Raw genomic sequence first — 23,771 nt, 5'->3', positions numbered from 1 at the left:
TACCAAAACTTGCTAGGGATGGAAATCCTTTCCATTGAACTTGTGAATTTGAGGCCTTACAACTAGATAGGCCATGGCCATTATAGGAAGGTCTTACCTATTTCCTTAAGCAATGGTAGTGTCTAGTCCTTTACAGGTGGCCAAGTACGAACCAGATAGTAGAATTAATAGCCCTACAAATGACAACCAACTTTAAAACTGTAAAGATGAAAATGGTTGGAAATCATACATATGTAATATCCCAAGATATGATTTTGGTGGTCCTAATCTGCGAACAACCCTTGATTTTAGTTTGATTGTTTTCCTAGGTTTCAATGAGGTGAACTTTGACTGGACTTCTGGCTCTTCCCCTCCTTGCAATTTAGTATATGAGCATTTTGTTGAGCAAGGCCGATTAATGACCTTGACACTTGATGAAGAGCCTGAGAAGATTTTAATCACATTAGTATTCATAGGAAAATAGTTCTGATGTCATTAATTGCCTTTTCAGTGCTTAGAAGCACTCATCTCAAGATTGATATGCTTAGGTATTACATTGTCAAGCTTGGTGAGGCACTTGACTTATTACCAGTATTGAAGTTGTGCACTTCTCGATGAACTTATGATGTCCCCCGAGTGTTGGAGCTACTCACAAGCCAGGAACACACTTCAAAGCATATGCTTTAGTGATTATAATCACCGTTAATGATTATAGATTGAAAAAACTGAAAAATGGAAAAGCTTGAAGCTTTCTGGCTATGGCTGTTAGAAACCCACAGTTAGGGTTTTGGTCATAGCAACCAACACAGGAGGAATTTCTCCAAACCCTCTTAGAAAGAAACGGCCCAATGGGCGAGCTAACTAAACCCCATGATAGTTGCCTCAATTGTACCTTCTATTGGTCGTGGTCCATCTTGAATTAAGCTACTTGTAGATTTGCATCGATTTCTGTGTTTTCTTCAATGCTGCTCTCCATGATGCCCAATGTTAGCATTTTTTGTGCCACGTTGTTGCGCCTTGTGCTGGGGAAGAAGTCTTCAGAAGAAGTTAGGAGCTGAAATGCTCTCCTTTGCTCTCCATAGGTCCTCCAATAGAGGTGGGTCAAGCTGGCTATGGTGGAAATGAGAGTAAATAAGAATACAAGATTTCTTCTTGTGCACTTAGGTGTGTAGAGAGGCTGAGGGAGGCTAAGGGATTAGAGATAGCTCTGATACCATGTGTCAAATCGGAGTTGGAAGCCCAAGAGGGTGCACAAGAGGGAGAGAGAGAACTCCAGTACAAGAAGAAGATCTTGCTTAGTAAGTTGCTCAAACACACCACTAGTACACTCTCCTTAATTGTGAGTGTGTACTTTAGGCAGTTTATATAGCCACTAGAGAAGTTAAGGTTAGGGTTTTTCCTCGCTCCCCTATCCTCCAGTCCATTTACACCTAGCTACCCTTATCCTCTCTAGTATAAGGAGAGTTCCCATGGTTACTTCTCAACAACCTGAAGTGTACAAGTGTGGGAGTACTGTCAGTGTAGTAATACACGAGCAACTAGGCATAGGCACCTTTACCCCCAACATTGAGTCTTCCCCCAACTTGTTCCACTTGTTGAGGAGATTCCTAGGGATTATCTAAGCCTTGTTGTACTCTCTACTCAATAGTTGGATGATGCAAAGTATCATGCGTGTTTTGGTGATTTCACATGGAAGATTACCTATGGGAATCTTGTCTTTGCTTGAGATGCCAAGCGTGGCAACCTCTATCCCTTGCTTATATTTTGATCTATTGACCATGTTTTGGCTATGGATGATATACTACATGTATCTTTATGGCACCATTGCCTTAGACACATGTTCTTAAAGGAATGAAAATGCTCTCTCATTTGTAGTATCTTGCATCCATAGACTATCAATGTTTTGATTCATGTGATCATTATCTTTATGGCAAGTAGACACACAATTCTCATAAGAAGCCTGGCATTACACACATGGGTGAGTCTCTAGCTCTTGTTCATTCTAATGTATGTGGTCTTATGCCCTGTGAATCACTAAGTGGTGTGAAGTATTTCATGACTTTCATTGATAATTATTCGCATAAGGTCCAGGCATATCCCAGACAATAGAAATCAGATGTATTTGCTACCTTTTAGTATTGGCTTACTCTTATTGAGAACTAGTCTGGGTATAGTCTAAAATACCTAAGGTTAGATAATGGGAGGTGAATATGCCTCTAAATAATTTGAGCAATTTTACGATGAGCAAGATATTATGCATCAATTGACTGCTCCTTACATCCCACCCCAAAATGGTATTTGTAGAGTACACGAATAGGATGATTCAAGAGAGACTCTATATTATGCTTAGCTAGGCACAATTACCGTATAGCATTTTTAGGTTGAGTCATTATTGTTGTAAACTTGATAAATAGAACCCTATGTACTACTATTAATTGTTAGATTGTAGAGAAGGTATGGTTTGAAAAACCTCCATCATATGCTCATTTGCATGTCTTTGGATGTGAGGCTTTTTGCCATGTTCCCAAGGATAAATGTAATAAGCTAGATCCTAAATCAATAAAATGCATCTTTCTTGGTTATGAGGATGTAGGTGAGATGGGCTATCATACCTGTAGGATCTACAAGCAAGGAAGGTCATCCCCATAGCCATGATGTTGTTTTCCATGAGGAGAAGATGCATAAGCAGCTTGAGCAAGTAGTTGAGGTACGCAAAGTGATATTTCAAAAGGAGCCTCATGTTCCTATACAACTAGCTAGGTAGCCTATAGTTGATGTTCCAATGGCCCATGATCATGCTGTTGGATAGGATGTATAAGCACCATACCCTGTTTTGAGATGATCTACTATAGATAGTGGTTTGCACCCTCCATGGACTATGTTATGGTGAGTCTCTTACCTATGATGAGGCCATATATAAATATGATAATTACTCTTGGGAGAGGGCCATGCAATCAGAGTATGAATAATTGAAAAAGAATCATATGTGGGATTCGGTTCCCTTGCCTAGTGCAAAGCATACTTTGCCATGCAAGTGTGTGTACAAATTAAAGAGTACCTTTGGATACCCCATGTTGGTATATAAGTCTAGATTGGATGCAAAGGATTTTAAGTAGGAGCATGGTATTGACTTTGATGAGGTCTTCTCTCTTGTAGTCAAGATGACTATTCTATGTTTGGTACTACCTTTGGTTTCTCAGTTATATTTGGAATTTTATCAAATGGATATAAAGATAGCTTTCTTACATGGAGACCTACATGATGAGATTTATATACAGCAGGCTGAGGCCATGAGGAAAAAGGTGAGAAACACCTAGTGTGTAAGTTGAGAAAGAGTCTTTATGGCTTTAAGTAGGCACCTAGGAAATGGTACCACAAGTTGAATGCTTTTATGCATTCATAAGGATATATACATAGTGATATGGATCCATTCTCTACTCAAAGAAGGCTCGTGATGGTAGCCTTATTATCTTGGTACTTTATATGGATAATATATTGATTTCTAGGAGAGCTCATGATGAGTTGAATGCCTTGAAAAGTTAGCTCAAGATTGAGATGAAGGATATGGAACATATCTCATAGATTCTTGGCATGTGAATCACATGCAATCACTCTAAGGGGCTCCTTTACTTGTCACAAAGGACTACATACAGAAGATCCTTGAGTGCTTCCATATACAGCTTGTTAAGCCTATTGGTTGTCCTTTACCTTTCCATTGAAGGTCAATAAAGTAGACCCAAGTCAAATGAGTAGAAGCTTGAGACGGCTAAGATCCTTGCATCCACAATGGGTAGTTTGATGTATGCCATGATAGCCACTTGTTTAGACATATCATTTGTAGTGGAAGTTATGGCATGCTATATGGATATACCTAGTAGGCAGTATTGGGACACTGTAAAGGGTAACATGAGGTACCTAAAAGATATTGCACATATAAGCATTTACTATGGTTGCCAAGATACTACAATCATGGATTACACTAGCTTAATTATGTAAGACATATAGATAGTAGGAAGTCCACCTTTGGGTATGTCTTCACTTTTGCTAGAGGCATTGTTTCTTGGATGTCCATGGTGTAGAAATGCATGGCCTTATTTATTACTAAGGAAAAGTATGTTGCATCCCCACTACTGAGGCTTGCAAGGAGGCCCTATGATTAGGCCATCTCAGATCTTGATATTACTATTACTCCTACAAGGTATTTAGATTCTATGAGTGTGGTAGAGGAAAGTTTATTGAGAATCCTACATACCAACTCACTAAAAGTCTCACAGTGGAATGTTTTGCCTCCCTTAGAAAGGTGATGGGTGTAGGATGAGATGACATCTATTTTTCATCTTGTTGTACTTTATGTACATTTTTACTTTGTCACTTTTTTTAAAATTCTCTTCTCAGTAGAGACACATTCACCTTTAAGTGGAAGGTTATTGGGAGTAAAGGCACCTATACCTACACTGCCATGTATTTACTTCACACATTGTGACCATACACCTATACACTATAGGTGGTGAAAGCCTATTACTATCACTTTATTCTTTATTCTTTTAGTGACTACTAAATAAGGGAAGGCCGGTCACACATAGTGACTATTGGAATTTCCACATATGGTGTCTCTCTCTCTTGCTCTCTTGTCCACCTCCTATAGCTCTTGCTTTGCTCTTGCTTTCACTCAGGATCTACCTTTCATTTCTCACAAAAAATCTACCCTTTGAAAAGTTTGCATATTGTAGGGAGTTAATGGGCATTGGGTGTAGAGCACAAGTAAAAATACACAAGTGGAAGTAAGAGCTATGGGAGATGAATCAAGAGAGTAAGAGAGAGAGACATCGCATTGGGAACTCCAACAATCACAATGTGTGATTGACCATTCCCTATTCAATAGTCATAGAAAGAATAAAAGAGAAAGTGACAATGATAGGCACCCACCACCTATAGTGCACATGTGTAACTTAAAAGCAGATGTGTCATAGTGAGGAGAGTAAAATAAAAAAGAGAAAAAAGTTACAACATGTACATAGAGTATAACATGATAATGAAAGATGTCATCTCATCCTACACCCACCATCAACCTCCTAAGAAAGACATATCATTCCACTAGGAAACTTTCAATAAGTAGATCAGCAGGATTCATATTTGTAGGAAACTTGACAAGCTCAATGGACTTGTTTTCTACCACCTCCCTAATGAAGTGATAGTGTACCTCAATATGCTTTGTCTTTGCATGGAAGACTAGATTATGGGTGAAAATAATCACTATAAGGATATGAGGGTATAGCGACGCCCATTAGCGATGAGGAATAGCGGCATCGATATTTGCGTCACTATTAGTGTCACAATAGCGACGCAAATAGCAACGGTACCCAGAGGAAAAAAATGCATGTCAAAACCCGAGCACGTCATTTTTCGCGCATTCACGAAAGAGAGAGTGAAAGGGAGAGTGAGAGGGAGAGCGAGCATCATGCTGAGAGGGAGAGAAAGAGAGAAAGAAGGAGAAAGAAGGCTTCTCACTGCCACTACCACCATCGTTCGTGAAGAAGAGGAGGAGGTGTACGAAGGGCGAAGAGAAGCCGCCGTTGCGAAGAGGAGCCGCCAAACCCTTCTTCGAGCCTTTATAGTGAGTGCATTGTCCATTCTTGCTTTGCTTTTGTATTTTCTCTCTCTCTTTAACTTGTTTTTGGTATAATTCGTGTGTATTAAGAGAGGAAGATGAAATAAGAGAGAAAGAGAGGGAGAGGGAGAGGGAGAGGGAGAGGGAGAGGGAGGGAGAGGGAGGGAGAGAGAAAGAGAGGGAGAGGGAGAAGGGGAGGGAGAGAAAATGAGAGAGGGAGAGGGAGTTTTTTCTGTCTCTTTTACTTGTTTTTGGTATAATTCGTGTGTATTATAAGAGAGGGAGAGGAAATGAGAAAGAAAGAGAGGGAGAGGGAGAGGGAGGGAGAGGAAATGAGAGAGGGAGGAAATGGGAAGGAAGAGGGAGGGAGAGGGAGAGGGAGGGAGAGGAAATGAGAGAGGGAGGGAGAGAGAAAGAGAGGGGGAGGGAGAGGAAATGAGAGAGAGAGAGGGAGAGGGAAATATTGAAAGAGAGAAAGAGAGGGAGAGGGAGAGGGAGGGAGAGAGAAAGAGAGGGGGAGGGAGAGGAAAAGAGAGAAAAAACACTAAACATAATAGGGAAGGAGAGAAAGAGAGGGAGAGGGTGAGTGAGGGAGAAGAAATGAGAGAGGGAGAGGAAGAGAGCAAAAGAAAATGAGAGAGGGAGAGGAGAGAGAAAAAGAGAGAGAAGAAGAGGAGAGAGAAAAAGAGAGAAAATATGTTAAACATAATAGGGAAAGAGAGAAAGAGAGGGAGAGGGTGAGGGTGAGGGAGGGAGAGGAAATGAGAGAGGGTGAGGGAGGGGGAAGAAATGAGAGAGGGAGCGCCTAAAGAGAGCAAAAGGAAATGAGAGAGAGAAAAAGAGAGAAAAAAACATTAAACATAATAGGGGAAGAGAGAAAGAGAGGGAGAGGGTGAGGGAGGGAGAAGAAATGAGAGAGGGAGAGCCTGAAGAGAGCAAAAGGAAATGAGAGACAGAGAGGAGAGAGAAAAAACATTAAACATAATAGGGGAAGAGAGAAAGAGAGGGAGAAGAAATGAGAGAGGGAGAGCCCGAAGAGAGCAAAAGGAAATGAGAGAGAGAGAGGAGAGAGAAAAATGAGAGAAGTAGAGGAGAGAGAAAAAGAGAGAAAAGATGTTAAACATAATAGGAAAAGAGAGAAAGAGAGGGAGAGGGTGAGGGTGAGGGAAGGAGAGGAAATGAGAGAGGGAGAGGAAAGAGAAAAAAATGGGAGAGGGAGAGGAGAGAGAAAAAGAGAGAAAAAACATTAAACCTGATAGGGAAAGAGAAAAAGAGAGGGAGAGGGTGAGGCAGGGAGAGCGAGTGAGAGGAAGAGAGAAAAGGAAATGAGAGAGGGAGAGGAGAGAGAAAAAGAAATGAGAGAGGGAGAGAAAGAGAGAAAAGGAAATGAGAGAGAGAGAGGAAAGAGAAAAAATGGGAGAGGGAGAGGAGAGAGAAAAAACATTAAACCTAATAGGGAAAGAGAAAAAGAGAGGGAGAGGGTGAGGCAGGGAGAGCGAGTGAGAGGAAGAGAGAAAAGGAAATGAGAGAGGGAGAGGAGAGAGAAAAAACATTAAATATAATAGGAAAAGAGAGAAAGAGAGGGAGAGGAAATGAGAGAGGGAGAGAAAGAGAGAAAAAAATGAGAGAAAGAGAGAAAAAAATCACAGAGGGATAAAAAATGAGAGAAAGAGAGAAAAAAATGAGAGAGGGGGAGGAGAGAGAAAAAACATTAAACCTTATAGGGAAAGAGAGAAAGAGAGGGAGAGGGTGAGGGAGGGAACGTATACAAGAGAGGGAGAGAAAGAGAGAAAAGGAAATGAGAGAGGGAGAGGAGAGAGAAAAAATGAGAGAGAGGAGAGAGAAAAAGAGAGAAAAAACTCATATACCTAATAGGGAAAGAGAGAAAGAGAGGGAGAGGGTGAGGGAGGGAGAGGAAACGAGAGAAAAGGAAATGAGAGAGGGGGAGGAGAGAGAAAAAATGAGAGGGAGAGGAGAGAGAAAAATAGAGAAAAAACATTAAACCTAATAGGGAAAGAGAGAAAGAGAGGGAGAGGGTGAGGGAGGGAGAGGAAACGAGAGAGGGAGAGAAAGAGAGAAAAGAAAATGAGAGGGAGAGGAGAGAGAAAAAAGTGAGAGAGGGAGATGAGAGAGAAAAAAAGAAAAAATATTAAACCTAATAGGGAAAGAGAGAAAGAGAGGGAGAGCGTGAGGGAGGGAGAGGAAACGAGAGAGGGAGAGAAAGAGAGAAAAGAAAATGAGAGGGAGAGGAGAGAGAAAAAAGTGAGAGAGGGAGAGGAGAGAGAAAAAAAAGAAAAAAATATTAAACCTAATAGGGAAAGAGAGAAAGAGAGGGAGAGCGTGAGGTAGGGAGAGGAAATGAGAGAGGGAGAGGAAGAGAGAAAATGAAATGAGAGAGGGAGAGGAGAGAGAAAATACACTAAACATAATAGGGAAAGAGAGAAATAGAGGGAGAGGGTGAGGGAGGGAGAGGAATTGAGAGAGGGAGAGAAAGAGAGAAAAGAAAATGAGAGAGGGAGAGGAGAGAGAAAAAATGAGAGAGGGAGAGGAGAGAGAAAAAGAGAGAAAAAACATTAAACCTGATAGGGAAAGAGAGAAAGAGAGGGAGAGGGTGAGGGAGGGAGAGGAAATGAGAGAGGGAGAGGAAGAGAGAAAAGGAAATTAATTGTTGTTGTTTGCTATAGTAGTAGTAGTAGTATTTTTTTTCTTTTCTTGTTTATTGTTGTTTAGTTTTCTTGTTTTTTTTTTTTGTAGTAGTAGTTTTTTCTTCTTTTCTTAGTAGTAGTAGTAGTAGTAGTAGTAGTAGTAGTAGTAGTAGTAGTTTTTTCTTCTTTTCTTGTTTATTATAGTGGTGGTAGTCATGGTGGTGGTAGTGGTAGTGGTAGTGGTCGTGGTAGTGGTCGTGGTAGTCGTGGTCGTGGTCGTGATCGTCGTAGTCGTAGTCATGGTCGTGGTTGTGATCGTGATTGTGGTTGTGGTCATGGTTGTGATCGTGATTGTGGTCGTGGTCATGGTCGTGGTCGTAGTTGTGGTCGTAGTCGTGATCGTGGTCATGGTCGTAGTCGTAGTCATAGTCATAGTTGTGGTCATGGTCATAGTCGTGGTCGTGGTTGTAGTCGTGGTAGTTGTGGTCGTGGTCGTGGTCATCGTAGTCGTAGTTGTGGTCATGGAGAGGGAGAGGAAGAGAAAAAAAAAGAAGGAACGAGAGAGAGGGAATAAACATACAGCATAATAAAGAAAGAGAAAAAGAGAGAGAGATGGAAGTGGATAAAAAACAAAGAGAGAGTGGTGGCGAGGTCTTGTGCAACACCACGAGACGAGAAACACTCCGACATAAATATGTTAATCTGTGGGTGGGTGGGTGGAGACTTTACATACGTTAATTTTTGATGAGTTACAAGAGAAAAATTCCCTTCTCAAACAATTTAGGAAATAAAAAAAGAATGATAACAAAAACAAATTGTTTGTCGTAATGTAGATAAAATGAAAAATGATGAAGGTCTTGTTGTTCAAGATCGTGAGGCATATCTTAATCAGCGTGTCCCATGTCCTTGCTCTCGATGCAAGTTGGCAATTAGACGAAAACGTCGATTGTCTACAGAACACTTACGATGCTTCGACGAGTTTCAATTTGAGATCATGGATCAGGCGATCTTGGATTTTCAGTAAACGGTAAGAAAAGTTAATATCAATCATGCATTGTACTCGCAAGCTAATTGAATACCATATACAAGAAGATTGGGTGTGGCTGGCAAATTTTCTATCCAGGGAGGTGACTTCTCGTCCCAAGGAGGAGTGCACACTTTGCGGCCAATTAGAAGAGTTCATGGACGTGCGATGGATGGAGCGCCTGAGCCAATCCACCACTTGGAAGATTCTACCCAATCTATACCATCAATACCAGAGGAGACAGGTAGCCTTCCAGACCTATCTACAATCTTGGAGCCTGAGATGGAGCAATGATCGATGCATTGATTCCCATGGATGTCGAGACTTCTGATCCACTTAGAGAGGAAGCATCCATACTATTATATGATGGGTGCCGAGTATCTCACCTGAAGACATTGCTTGCACTCCTAAGTGTGCAAGCAAAATACGGGTGGAGCGATGCGAGTGTGATCGAGTTATCCAGGTACCTTGTACATATGCTTCGTTGATTTCTTTTCGGCACTATCATTAAAAACATTTGTGCTTTTTCAATGTGTTTTATGATTTTTTAAAGGTTACTGAAATATCATATATTATCACTTGCAAATACCATGCCTGAGTCTCGTGATGATGCATGACATGTTTTACGAAAGCTTGGCATGGACTACAATAGCATCCATGCATGTATCAACGATTGCATACTATTTTGAGGAGAATACGAGACTATGGAGACATGTCCAAAGTGTGGTTCTCACAGGTATCGACAGGACTTGCAAGGGCAAACCATCCCTCAAAAAGTTCTTAGACACTTTTCACTTATCCTCGCATAAACCACATATTTCGTACGTTCGGCACTGGCGAGCTTGACAACGTGGCATGTGCAGAATAGGTCCACAGATGGAGTTCAACGTGTTGAGACTCAAGCTCATTTTGTTTACCTTAGTGAATAAGGTTAAGTCACACTGACTTAACCATGATTAGATTTAGGTCAGTTTATCTTTGAGTGTGTGAATTACATATAGTTGACTTGTGAGTGACTGGGTGTGGATATGGAGAATGAACTAAAGGGAGCTGTCTGCTACCCTTGGGCCTGAGTCTTTTGTCTCTATCTCTTTTTTTTCCTTCTGAACTCTAATATGGTATCAGAGCCTCCATCCTCTGTGAGACCTGCTTAAATGAAGAAGAGGAGTCTGTGGATGAATGACAGTCCGGGGGCAGGATCTCGAGATGGTCTCTCAGTTCTGGTGCTGACTTCATGTGATGCTCCCTTAGGCCATGGTTAGAGTCATCCACATCGCAGCGCTTGTTCAGTTTGTCCCTGACTGAGGCAATCCAGTCCTGGATTGTCTTGAAGATATTGTGAGAAAGGGGGGCGCTGCTGCCAGGTTCAAGCAAGGTCTCGGCTATGGTGCCGGCTCATCACCAGACGCAGCTCCTTCCAAGGGCTCCCAAAACCTCGCCTTTGTCAGCTTTGTCAAAGGAGACAACCATGCCGACAGCGTTGCAGCGATGGAGAGAAAGGACAGGATTTTGTCTTCTAAAACCTTGGCAAATCGAGGATTCTTTTGCACCTTTTCCAATCCCTCAACTGAATTGAAATACATTGCATACGAATGTGTGTATGTTTTGTCCGCGGCATCTAAATTGGCACCTGTTGTGACCTCTTTCACATAATCGAGGTGTTCTGCAATAGCAGTTAAAGCCTCCAAAGCCTTTTTGAGTTCTTCAGAGCATACATCTGCTTTCACTCTCAGGAAATTGAGGCTCACCCAATTCATTCCTACCTTCGAACTAAGATTTGCATCCCCACTTGCTGCTGTAGCCGAATAATCAACCACATATTGCCCATAAAGGAAGGGAGTCAGTTTGGCATTGACAATAGCGAGCACTTCTGACTTGTAAAAATCGAGCAATACTTGAATGGTTGGGAAACGGATGATAAGAGCATGCGTGCAGATATCTTGGTTGTTGAGGACTCGCCCAATTGAGAGGTGGAGTATATTATCAAACTCAAACTGTAAGTTGTATAGAGATTGCAGGGTGCATGCTCTTGGTCGCCCTGCAGAAATGGCATATTTAATAACACAGCATGCTCGATCACCTCCCTTGGACCAGGACAGGTAACCCAGATAGACTTATCATGTATGACCTTGATCTGTTTCACTTGGTCCATGACCAGCATAATCCTTGTGCTCATTGTAGCTTGAACCGATGGAAAACTGTAAGCAACTCTAAAGGGTAAACTGGTAAGCCCAAAGGGCATCATTCTTACGGAAGGCCGTTAAAGATCTGTGAAGCTAGAGCTTCCGCGTTTTGCATTCTGGGGAGAAGGGAAGAAAGAGCAGAGGAACTCAGAGAAGAATGCAGAGCAAGAAAGAATTGCAGTTTTTCTCATGGTTCTCAGTGCACACTTGAAATATACATGTCATGTATGCTTGGCTGAACAGTGCTCAGTCTGGCACTTCAAATACGGATACTTGCAAATCTGCCACAGTGGGTAATATCTGCAGGTGCAGTGGCTACAAACCCATTGTTGATGCATGTAAGAGCCTTGTTGGAGACAAATTCTGCAGCAACAGTGAATGTATCAAGTGAAATTTTAATATATGTACTTGATGTTCTCTTATGCAAAGTTGTTGATGCATTGTAACTGCAGTTGAATGGAAACAGAAGCACATGCATTTTTACATTAAAAACTGGTTGCACTACAAGTTATTGAAGTATATTGCCTGTGGCATTTTGGAAAATTGACTGGTTTTACAAAGCTTAAGGCTTTAAAATGGCAAACACAGGAGAGAAGGATACTATCACTCAGATAGTTGGTGAGAAGTTGGACTATAACAATTTCGTTCTATGGAAATTCAGGATGTCTAATTTTTTAATTGGAAGAGGCTATTGGGACCTAGTCACAGGTCTTGAAGATGAGCTCAAGCTACCGGAAGATAGACCTCCAACACAGGATCAGTTGAAGGCACACAGGACTTGGTTGGAAAAGGCCAACAAGGTCTTGCATTGGTTGTCACTATGTGTGTCAGACACTAAGGCTATGCAAATTGCAAATTGTACTTCCCCAAAAGCTGCTTGGGACTTATTGATGAAGAATTATGGGCATGTTACTCATGCAAGAAAGACACAACTGAAGCAAAAGTTCAGCCACATATCCAGGAATGGAAGGTCTATTGAGGACTATGTCAGTGAGATCAGATCCATTGCAGAACAACTAGGATCAATTGGAGCTGAAGTTGAGGATGATGATTTGGTAGCCACTACCCTCCATGGACTTGGACAGGAATATAAGCAGTTTGATACTTCCATTTCAGTGTGTCAGGAGCAGCCTGACTTTGATGAACTTGTAGCACTTCTTTTGCATGAAGAAGTGAAACTTGGACTTAATACAAGTTCTAGTGGGTCTAAAAACAGTAGGGACAATGTCTTCTACTCAAATCAAAGGGGTAGAGGTGGAAGAGGAAGATCAAATTTTCGAGGAAGAGGTGCTGGAAATGCATATGCAGCCCGTGGACAGCAAGCTACTGGATGGCAAAATAGGCAGCCTCAAGCAAATAGAGGTGCCTCAAATGCTCGTGGAAGAGGAGGTTATTCACCTAGAGGAAGAGGTACTTGGCAGCAGCCTCAAATGAGTTATGGACAGCAACCAAATGCAAATAAGGATTGCCATTATTGTGGCAAATACGGGCATGTAGCTAAGGATTGCTACAAAAAGCAGAATGATCAGAGAGCAAGAGGAAAGCAACATGGTAATTATGCTTCTTCTAGTAGTATGCAGGAGGATGACAGGTTGTTTGCAATGCAACATGTGAAGAAAGGGTTGCCTGTACACGACAAAGCAGATGATGTATGGTATATAGACTCAGGGGCATCTAACCACATGACTCCTCATGGAGAGTGGTTTGACACATTGGTAGAAGGTGCTCATGGATATGTTTGCACAAGGGATGATACGCAACATGACATTATGCATACAGGTACTGTTCCCTTGATGATGCATGGCGACAGGAAAAAGAGTCTTTATGATGTATTGCATGTACCCTCCATAACCAAAAACTTGCTTTCTGTGGGACAAATGGCTGAACAAAATCTACAAGTTAGATTCAATAGAGATGGATGCTACATTGAAGAGTATGGTCAAGGATGCAAACTCATTGCTAAAGGCAAAAGAAATGGCAGGATGTTTACATTGGATACGAAAATTCTAGCATTGAATGCTGCTGCGCTAACTTAAAGCCTCTACGTGACCTTTTAGCTAAACCAGAATGGAAATGGAACAAAGCCCATGACCTAAACTTGTTATATAACTGGGCTTTAGTTGCTGACAACAAGGAGAGTGAACAAGGAAGCTTAGGGGATGATGAGCAGTCAGAAGAACAGGACCCGGACGATGAGGAGTATGAGGACTGTTGCTCTGCGGGAGAAGAGAGTGAAGAAGAGGTAGACACGATAGAGTACGACATGGAGGGAAAAGCGATAGAGCAAATCAGGGCAGACTTAAAGCCTAGGAAAGAAGGGCTCAGTCGAAACGAAAAAGGAGTCATACTAATGGAGTGTGACAGATCCTGGCTAGAACGAATAGAAGCCGTAGATTACGAGCAAGCTGGAGTGATTGAGAATGTCACTATGTATAGACAAATGGTGGGTAGCCTGATTTACCTTACCATTACTAGACCGGATCTTAGCTATTCAGTTGGACTGATTAGTCAGTTCATGCAGAAGCCTATGAAGCCACACTTGGATGCAGTGAGGAGGATCTTGAGATATGTAAAGGCTACATCAGATTATGGTCTATTCTATGAGCATGATAAGCCTTTGGAGCTTACAGGATATACAGATGCTGACTGGGCAGGAAGTACCTATGACAGGAGATCTACTAGTGGGTATGCATTTTCCCTTGGTAGTAGTATGATCAGCTGGAGCAGTAAGAAGCAACCTACAGTTGCCCTCTCTAGTACTGAGGCAGAGTATAGAGGTGCTGCACTAGCTGCATGTGAGGCAGCATGGCTCATGAAGCTTCTTGATGATTTGGGCATGCAGGAAGTCAGGCCTGTTACACTCTATTGTGACAACATGAGTAGTGTACTCCTAGCCAGTAATCCTGTCTATCATGCTAGGACTAAGCACATTGAGGTACACTATCACTTCATCAGGGAAAAAGTGATTGCAGGTGACATTGATTTGGTCCATGTGAGGACAGAAGACCAAGTTGCAGATATCTTTACCAAGTCATTAGGTAAAGATAAGTTTGTGCATTTCAGAGAGTTACTTGGAGTCAAGTATCCTACTTGAGCTTGAGGGGGAGTGTTGAGACTCAAGCTCATTTTGTTTACCTTAGTGAATAAGGTTAAGTCACACTGACTTAACCATGATTAGATTTAGGTCAGTTTATCTTTGAGTGTGTGAATTACATATAGTTGATTTGTGAGTGACTGGGTGTGGATATGGAGAATGAACTGAAGGGAGCTGTCTGCTACCCTTGGGCCTGAGTCTTTTGTCTCTATCTCTTTTTTTTCCTTCTGAACTCTAATACAACGAATATCAGCAGATTCATGTGCATGGAGCCACATTGACTCTACCTTCCCAGGCTTTGCCCGAGAGCCAAGGAATCTTTGGCTTGGTCTTGCAATGGATGGTGTGAACCCATTCGGTCTGCGCTCAACTTCTTAGAGTGTGTGGCCTATAGTTCTTGTCAAATACAATATCCCTCCATGGCTTTCTACAAAGAAATGGCATCTCATCCTTAGTTTACTCGTCCTCGACCGCTACAAAGTCAAAAATATGGACGTGTATCTTCATCCATTAGTCGATGAGCTTAATATTTTGTGGGAGGAGGGGGTCACCGTGCAAGATATGAGCAAGTGCAATGGTTGACGGTCCGCCAATATTCGAGCCATTCTCATGTGGACGATGCATGAATTTCTGGGATTCGGAGAGCGCTCAGGTAAACAGGCTTCTGTTCTTGCTGGTAATATCTATATTTTATCTCGTTCAAGTTTGTATGCACTGGACAGAGGTGTTGAAACAAGTCTGGTTATCTCAGGTTATCATGCATGTCCATTGTGCGGCCCATAGTTAGACTCCTGAAGGTCACGAACCATGAAAAAGATGGTATATCAAGGACACACCGCTTTCTTGTCAGAGGGTCATGAACTCACGGAAGGTTTTCTTGGACGACCTCTAACACGTATGAATGCCACAAGCTGGTACGAGTTGAAAATGGTCCACATGGAGTCACATCCAAATAGAATGTGACGGTTCTCAGTTTTCTACGAGTTGCCATATTGGACCCACTTACAGATCAACCACTTGTTGGATCCCATGCATATTTTCAAGAATGTGGGCATCTTGCTATGGGATCAATCACAGGAAAGAGAGACACTACAGGGGCACGAATGGATTTGAAGGAGGTAGGCAAGATGGAGGCGCTTTGGCCACAGTTGAGTGCTGATGGTCGCGTGCAGCTACTTCGCGCTCCTTGGGTTTTGTCCACTAAAGAAGAGTGCATTGTGAAGCAAGTAGTCAAGTCTATCCACACTCCGATGGATATGATGCATTCTCTCAGGTCTGTATTTTCTAAAAATGACCATCAGGCCTAAAATCCCATGACTGGCATAAGATATGTTAAGTTTGTACTACGAATGGATTGTAATTGGCGTGCGCATTTTGCTACTTGGAGTGTAGCCATTGTTCATAATGCTTTCTCATTTGTGGTAGTTTGTACTACTGATCACGATCGCAGGATGCCTTACTCCGGGCCATTTACAGGTTGTCGACTTGGGTACAATGGATCTCACAGAAGGAGATTAAGACGTCCTCTATTGAATCCGCGAGGCGGGGAGCAGTGGATACGGTCTCTGTCTCTTTGAGAAATACCTACTACCAACATGCTCACGATACAATCCACCTTCTTATACATCTTGTAGATGAAGTGGAGATTGCTGGACCTGTCCATATGCGATGGATGTTCATCTTGGAGTGCTTCATGAAAACCCTGAAAGGCTTTGTGCGACAATGAGCTCGGTTAGAAGGTAGATGGCTGAAGGTTGGTTGGTGTTTGAGGCGCTAGTGCATATTTCACAACGGCTACCAAGGGTGGATCTAGACAACAAAATGCTATGGTCACTGAAGGACGACGATAGACTGACCGGAGATGTGGTGGTTGGAAATGGGGTAGAAAAAAGAATGGATGCTGCAATGGAGGAGAAGGTGAATCGCTTTTGTATGTTGCACCATGCCTCTATGGAGACATGGCTCGCTAGGTACCGGATTGCTAGGCAAGATCGAGAGGAAGCGCGATTTGAATTTTGACGTAGTATGTGCCATTGACTGATTCGATATCCTGAGGGCATGGAGGAGATGCTGCGGTTCATGTCAACGTGATGGTTGCATGGAGCTTTGACTATAGCGTCTCGCAAAGGGGCGGAGGTCTCAATGGAGGAGTGGGAATTCTCGAGGGGATGTAGTCCAAAGGTGATGACGTGTTTAGGATTTGTCGTATCTATATTTTATATGCGATAACTAATTTGAGTGTTTCAATGTACATACAAAATATATAGTGCAATGTGGTCACGCGGACAGCATTTTCGCATGGAGCATATTGACAAAATGCGTTCCACAATGGACTGTGGTATCATGGCAAGGTTCGAGCAGGAGAGCCGACGACGAGCAATGGATCCAAACATGGTTATAGATGAGATAGAGTATTTTGGGAACTTGCAAAGTATTGTTATGGTAGATTACCGTAGCTTCTCCATGATACTATTTGATGTGCAGTGGTTCAAAGTGGTACTTGGCGGAGCTGGAGCAACAATTCGACGAGGTCCATCTGGATTTCTCGAAATAGATTTTGAAAAAAAAAAGATGAATTTGGCGACACCTTTGTGTTGCTGGCCCATTGTGAACAAGTGCATGAACTCATTGTTTGTTAATTGTATTACGACATAGTACATGTCACAATAGTTTAATCTCTCTTATACGTATTTATGAATAGGTAATATTCTATCCAAACCCTCGACAACCTCGATGGTGGTATGTTATACCTTCAGCTCCTTGAAGTGCGAGAGTATATGATCAAAGCGATGTTCTGAGCATAGATGAGGACAATATGCAAATAGAGGGGTCGATATTGCAAGGGGTGGAGGCCACCGAAAGCTTGGAGCATGTAGAGGAGCCAACATCGGCTAACAATGATGGAAATACAGGAGTCTAAGAATTCTTTGAGAACGAGGTGGACTCATCCTTTTGTGGTGACATGTCTATCGACCTTCCAGTATATGCGGAGTTGTGTCAGGAGATTGACATGGGACCATATGATACTTTATACTTGGAGCATCCACTTACTCAATTCGTTGACTAATCACTTATAAGGATACATAAGATATGCATTTTAAGTGAGATCATTTTTTTAGAATTTATATTACCGTGCTTTTTGTATGATTTAAATTGATTATGCTAACATCATTTTTTGTCTGATCAGGTGACCTTTTCAAGATGAGTCGAGGGATGAGCGATGAGGAGTTGTAGAATATCTTCACGCACATGTCTCCAAATCAGATGGCGAGATTCAAAGACATGGCAGACAAGGAGCTGTCTCGGACATCGTTAGGTCACTCTACTAGATCTACTTTGGCGCGATCAGATGCTTCAGATTTGAGCAGACGAGGTCGATGCTCCAGACTTGGGCTAGAGGGAGGGAGTGCTTCAGGGTCAGGGGGATGCTGTAGAGATATGGAGGCAATGAGGTCGCGGTTGGCATGGGATACAGGTGCGACTTCTCGTTCTCATGGTGGTTCCAGGGAGCGTGGCTCAGGTGGTTGCTGTGGAGGCACGGACACGGTGTCTCCGTCTCATCGTTTTGCTGGAGTTGCATCACCTCTAGGATTTTTCACACCTGTGGGAACATCTACTCCAGTTACTCCGGCTTTTGCTCAGCCATTTGCAGGTGGCACCCTTATGGGTGCTACACCGATAGATACTACCCCGGTCGGTACATCGGATGTACAAGGGTCTCTCTGATATGCCCAGAAGCGTGGAAGCAGGTGGGAGAGGACCCATCTTAGGCATACCCTAGAGGGATATGCCTATCTTGTCGATGGTAGGTTAGGAGGCATCATCATGAATGATGAGCGGAAGAGGGTGATGGCTCGCATGAGAGAGTTGTGCCAACAAGTTTTTCGACACAACGCCTTAGATCATTGGAAAAACATACCGGGGGGGAGTAGAGACTACATAGTAGCATCATAGCATGAGGAGTTTCCTATTCCAGCCACAACAGATAGATTTTCTACAGGCTCGATGATGGACTGCATGCATGCATATATGTCACACAGACGATCGGATGCATGCAAGGCACTTAAGAGTGGGGCTGCAAGGCCCGAGTGGCTAGATGCGGATGATTGGTGCGGACTAAGGGAGGAGGCTATAGATTCTGCAGGACGTTGGAGTCAATAGCGCGAGGCGGCAGGGCATGAGTAGAGGCCGGAGTGGTCCATCATCTTGGGAGTGGTGGCCACAGGACATATCTGGAGGACTTTGTAAGTTTTTCTTTTGTTTTGCTTGCTTATTTTTTTGCAATATCCTTTGTACTGACAATCATGTTTCTAACAGTTAGTATTTTGTTTTTTTTGAAGCACTCCATTACAAATCACGATCCGACTAGCCTTGAGACTCGATATGCAGAGAGGCACGGTCTCACTACATTGATCGACCGATTGTATAGACACGACGGCCCTGTAAGTCACTCATCTTTCTTGTCCATAGTTACCATGTTTAATTAGAATGCATTATTGTATAGTGGGTTGATGTGTATTTGTTTCTTTTTTTGCAGAGTCCATTCGATGCTCCTTTGCGGTAGGACGAGCTTTCGGATGGCAAGGATATGTAGCTCGCCCTTGGATCCCTAGAGCTCACATGCCCTTCTTTTTTGGTTGCCTGATCTGTGTAGACATTTTCTATGTAGTAGTGATATCTTGTCATGATTGTACTAGTCTCTTTCATTATGCAATCATGTATTTATTTCATGTATTAGTGTTATGATTTAAGTACACTTTGTTTTTGTTTACACGAGCATTGTATACAGTGCATAAACTATTTTGTATGGCCCAAATAAAGCACATAGTGCTATATGTCTACCCTACCACAAAATTTTTTTCCCCCTATTACCGTCGCTATTAGCATCGCAAATTTACCTGCACGCATCGTTATTAGCATCGCAGAGCGTCGTTATCAGCATCACTATTTGCGTCAGTACGACGCTGATACCAACTGTTCTATGGCGTCGCCAATAACGACGCTTTTTGCGACGACGGGGGTAAATTTTGTTATTTACATTTTCATCGCTTTTAACGTCGGTATAAGGCCTATATCTTGTAGTGAATTGTACTTATCAGATTTGAATGCAGTGTAGGAGTCATCGTCATACCAAGATCTACAAGCAAATAGCCTAACCATAGAGCCTCCTTGCAAGCTTCAATGGTGGCTACAATGTAGTCAGTCTTGTCATTTCTATACCTTAGATATCCAATAGATAGAATCTCCAACATAGGTAAAGATATACCCAAAGGTGGACTTCCTACTGTCTATATGTTCTACATAATCTGAGTTAGTGTAGTCCACGACTCCTTTATCTTGGCTACCATAGCAAATGCTATGCAAAGACGAGTGGCTATCATGGCATGCATCAATGCCCACTATGGATGCATATGGAACCTTGGCCATCTCAACCCTCTTATTATCTAACTGTCGGTAATCAGCCCAACTAACCTTCACATAGAAGGTAAAGGGCAACAATCATTAGGCTTACTATCCTACATATGAAACCACTCAAGTACTCTATGTATGTACTCCTTCTGGGATAAGTGGAGAAGTCTCTTAGAGCAATTGCATATACTATGCATACCAAGTATGTGTGAAGCATCTCATGTGTCCTTCATCTCTCAAAGATCTTCTTGAGCCAAGTCTTTAAAGCATTCACTTAACATGAGCACTCCCAGCTATAAGCATATTATTGACATAAAGCAACAAGATAATAAGGCTGCCATCATAAGCCTTCTTCCTGTATAAACACAAATCCATATCACTACGGAAATACCCGTGTGAATGCATGACAACATCAAACTTACGGTACCACTTTCCCTAGGTGCTTGCTTAAGCCCATAAAGACTCTTCATCAATTTACACACTAGACGTTCCCTACCTTTCTCCGCAAAGCTCTTAGGCTACTACATATAAATCTCATCATACAAGTCTCTATGTAAATTTTTTTCCTTCATGTCCATTTGATAAATATCAAAATCCAACCAAGCAACCAAGGCTAAGACTAGGCATAGGGTAGTAATCTTGATTGTAGGAGAAAAGGCTTCATCGAAGTCAATACTATACTCTTGCTTAAAACCCTTTGCAACTAATCTAGCCTTATATGCTAGCTTAGGGTGATGAGGGGTACACTTTAGCTTGTACATCCACTTGCATGGTGATGGGACCAAAAATGGGTTGGCACTGGCTATAGCACTAGTCGGACCTCTTGCATGCAACAGACACCTCCACCACCACCCAGCCTCACAGTCCAGGAGCATCTGTAATAACTAAATGCACACTAGATATCCCCCAAGAAACGAACAGCTAACCTACGGCAAGGGAATTCTCACCCTCTCAAGCGTAGGTTAAGTATAATTCAAACAATTGCTATGCATTTCCAAGAGTTGATACCACATGTATGATTAATGCAATACTGGATGTCTCATCGTGCACAAACAGTTATGTTTTGAAATCAGCATATGTGCTAGTACGCAAACAATCTTTCCATGAATTTCAACTAATATGCATATGCTTCGTTGCAATAATCTAGCACCAAGGCGGAACTTGTGCTACTAGATCCCTAATTTCCAAATAGACCGTTTCCTAAATGCTATGCATTAAAAAAACCAATCAGAATTTGTATTATTTCAACCCTCAAACTGTTGCACAAAATCCTACTCCCCCTCACCGCTTAAGTTTTGCTTCGTTGCATAGGTGTATACAGGTTGTTTTGTCACGATTTAGTGTATAACGAGCAATAAATCACACACTGTAACAAAATGATAGGGCAAAATGAGGCCAAACCTCATGCTTTGCCCCACCATACATCCACAACCACTTATTATATTTTTTCGTATTTTTCTAAGGCATATTCTTATTTTTTCTCTTATTTTCTCCCAATTTTCTCTATTTTTCTCTATTTTTCCAATTAAAAATGATATATTTTCAGATCTTTGGCTCTTGATTCTTAGAACGACAGAAATATAGATTTTATCAGCATTTTATCCCATGTGCATTGGTTTATCCCCCCCGAAAACACAAAAAATCCCATTTTTCTCATAAAGACCATGTTTTACGGGTTTCTAAAAATTATATCCAGCATTTTAACTTTATGTTTTCTGATTTTATCATCATGGAAGCATAGAACAAATAGTGAATAGCATGTCTACCAATTTTTACTCCATAAGAACAACATTGGCTCAATCAAATATAAAAAACAAGCAATTTTCCTTTGTAAAATAGAATTACCAGTTTTTTCCCTTCTTTGCGGGTTTTAAAATTTGATGCAAGATTGCAGATCAGCCCTCATTCAATGCTCAGCCCATCTCTGAGCAGCAAACTCTAGCCCTCCACCAATTTGGGAATGATCCGGTACCATGTCGGACAAGCGGTCTTTAACCGGTCTTCAATCTTTTTCATGGGCATGAACTGCCTCTTAAGGGGAGAGAGAGGGAGGAGAGAGAAAGATAGTTTCTGTATCTCCATAACCGGGCAGCCACTCGAGGAGTGGAGATCGGCGATGAAGAGCGAAGACAGAGTGTAGATCAACCATGTAATCGATTGGGGGGGTTTTTTGCAACACCTCTAGCCCCTCCAACAAATGGCATGAAGTATGGCGCCTCATTCCCTATACTGCCATCGAAAAAAATGCCCTAGAGTCTCATTATTGTGCATCTCCTAGAGTCTCATCTGTCATGCCAAAAAATTATGAAAATTCACCGACCACGGCTTGGTGGCTCTTTTAAGCACTTTTTGGGCATTGCTGCTTAAAATCGTACTGATTGCAACTACTGCCTTCGACGAAGTCTATTTTCTCCTAAAATTCAGAACTTTTGGCTATTTTTAAGCACTTCTCGGTGTCAAAAATCATCTATCACATGGTAATACACGTTTTCCATCAAGAAAGGAAGCTAAGTTCCATATACGATTCTTTTGCAATAGCAAATCAAACTCAGACTGCACATCCCTCTCTCAAGAATGAAAATCACCTCTATGCATAGCCTCCTCAAAGATAAGTGGCTTAGTAGATTATGTCACCATCACATAATCCATAGAGGGCTCATAGCGATCAGGAGGACATGAAGCTTTGGCAAAGTGCCTCAAAGCTAGTTATGGGGCTTGTATGGCATGTGTTATTTATCTAACAACATGATCTTGCATAATTGATGGATTGTGGGCTAATATATCATCAATAACTATATCAAACTATCTCATTGGGGCTTGCTACATAGTAAAAGAAGGCTCTTTTTGAAAGAGCACCCTTTTGCATACCTCAACTACATACTCAGGTTGCTTATGTATCCTCTATTGCCTCTATTCATGAAATACAACATTACGGCTGTGGATAACCGTCCAAGCCTACAGGTCCTAAAGGCAATAGCCCATCTCACCTACACATACTTTGGATCCAACTTGTTACCTTTGTCCTTGTTGGGAACATGGCAAAAAGCGTCACATCCAAAAACCCTCAAATAAGCATATGATGGAAGTTTTCTAGACCATACCTTCTTTAATAATAAGCCTATTCGACTAATCATACTATGGACTCTTTCTTGAAAAGTCCTATTCATGTGCTTTGCGATACCATTCTGGGGTGGGGTACATGGGGTAGTCAACTAACACTTAATAGTCTATTCATTGCAAAAATGCTCAAATGCCTTTTAGACATATTTACCCCCATTGTCAGAGACTCAAGGTATTTTAGCCTATACCCTAAGTGGTTCTCAAAAATAAGGGCAACAAAGCTTAAATGTAGTCAAAACAACAGATTTTTACTTAATAGGATAAGCCCAAATCTTACACGAATGATCATTAATAAATGTCACAAAGTACTTTGCGCCACCCAATGACTAATAGAGTATGGGACCACATGCATTAGAATGTACAAGAGCCAGAGGCTCACCCAAGTGAGTAAAGCCAAACTTTTCATGAGTGTTAGTGCTTGCCATAACAAAAAATGATCACATGAATCAAAATGCAAGTAATCAAGAGGTGGAAGGTATTGCAAATAAGTGCTTTAATTCCTTTCAAAGACATGTATCCAAGGTGAAGATACCATAAAGATACATGTGATAAATCAATCATAGCCAATACATGGTCAATAGACCCAAATACAAACAAATGATAGAGGTTGCCAACCTTGGCACCTTGAGCAAAAACAAGGCGGCCATAGGTAATCTTCGATGCAGAATCACTAAAAGAGACATGATATCTTGCATCATCCAACTATCCA

The sequence above is a fragment of the Lygodium microphyllum genome, chromosome 15 (genome assembly GCF_053477565.2).
Source record: "Lygodium microphyllum isolate KBCC chromosome 15, Lygodium_microphyllum_v1.1.10, whole genome shotgun sequence".
NCBI classification, from domain to species: domain Eukaryota; kingdom Viridiplantae; phylum Streptophyta; class Polypodiopsida; order Schizaeales; family Lygodiaceae; genus Lygodium; species Lygodium microphyllum.
This window is presented reverse-complemented; position numbering follows the sequence as displayed.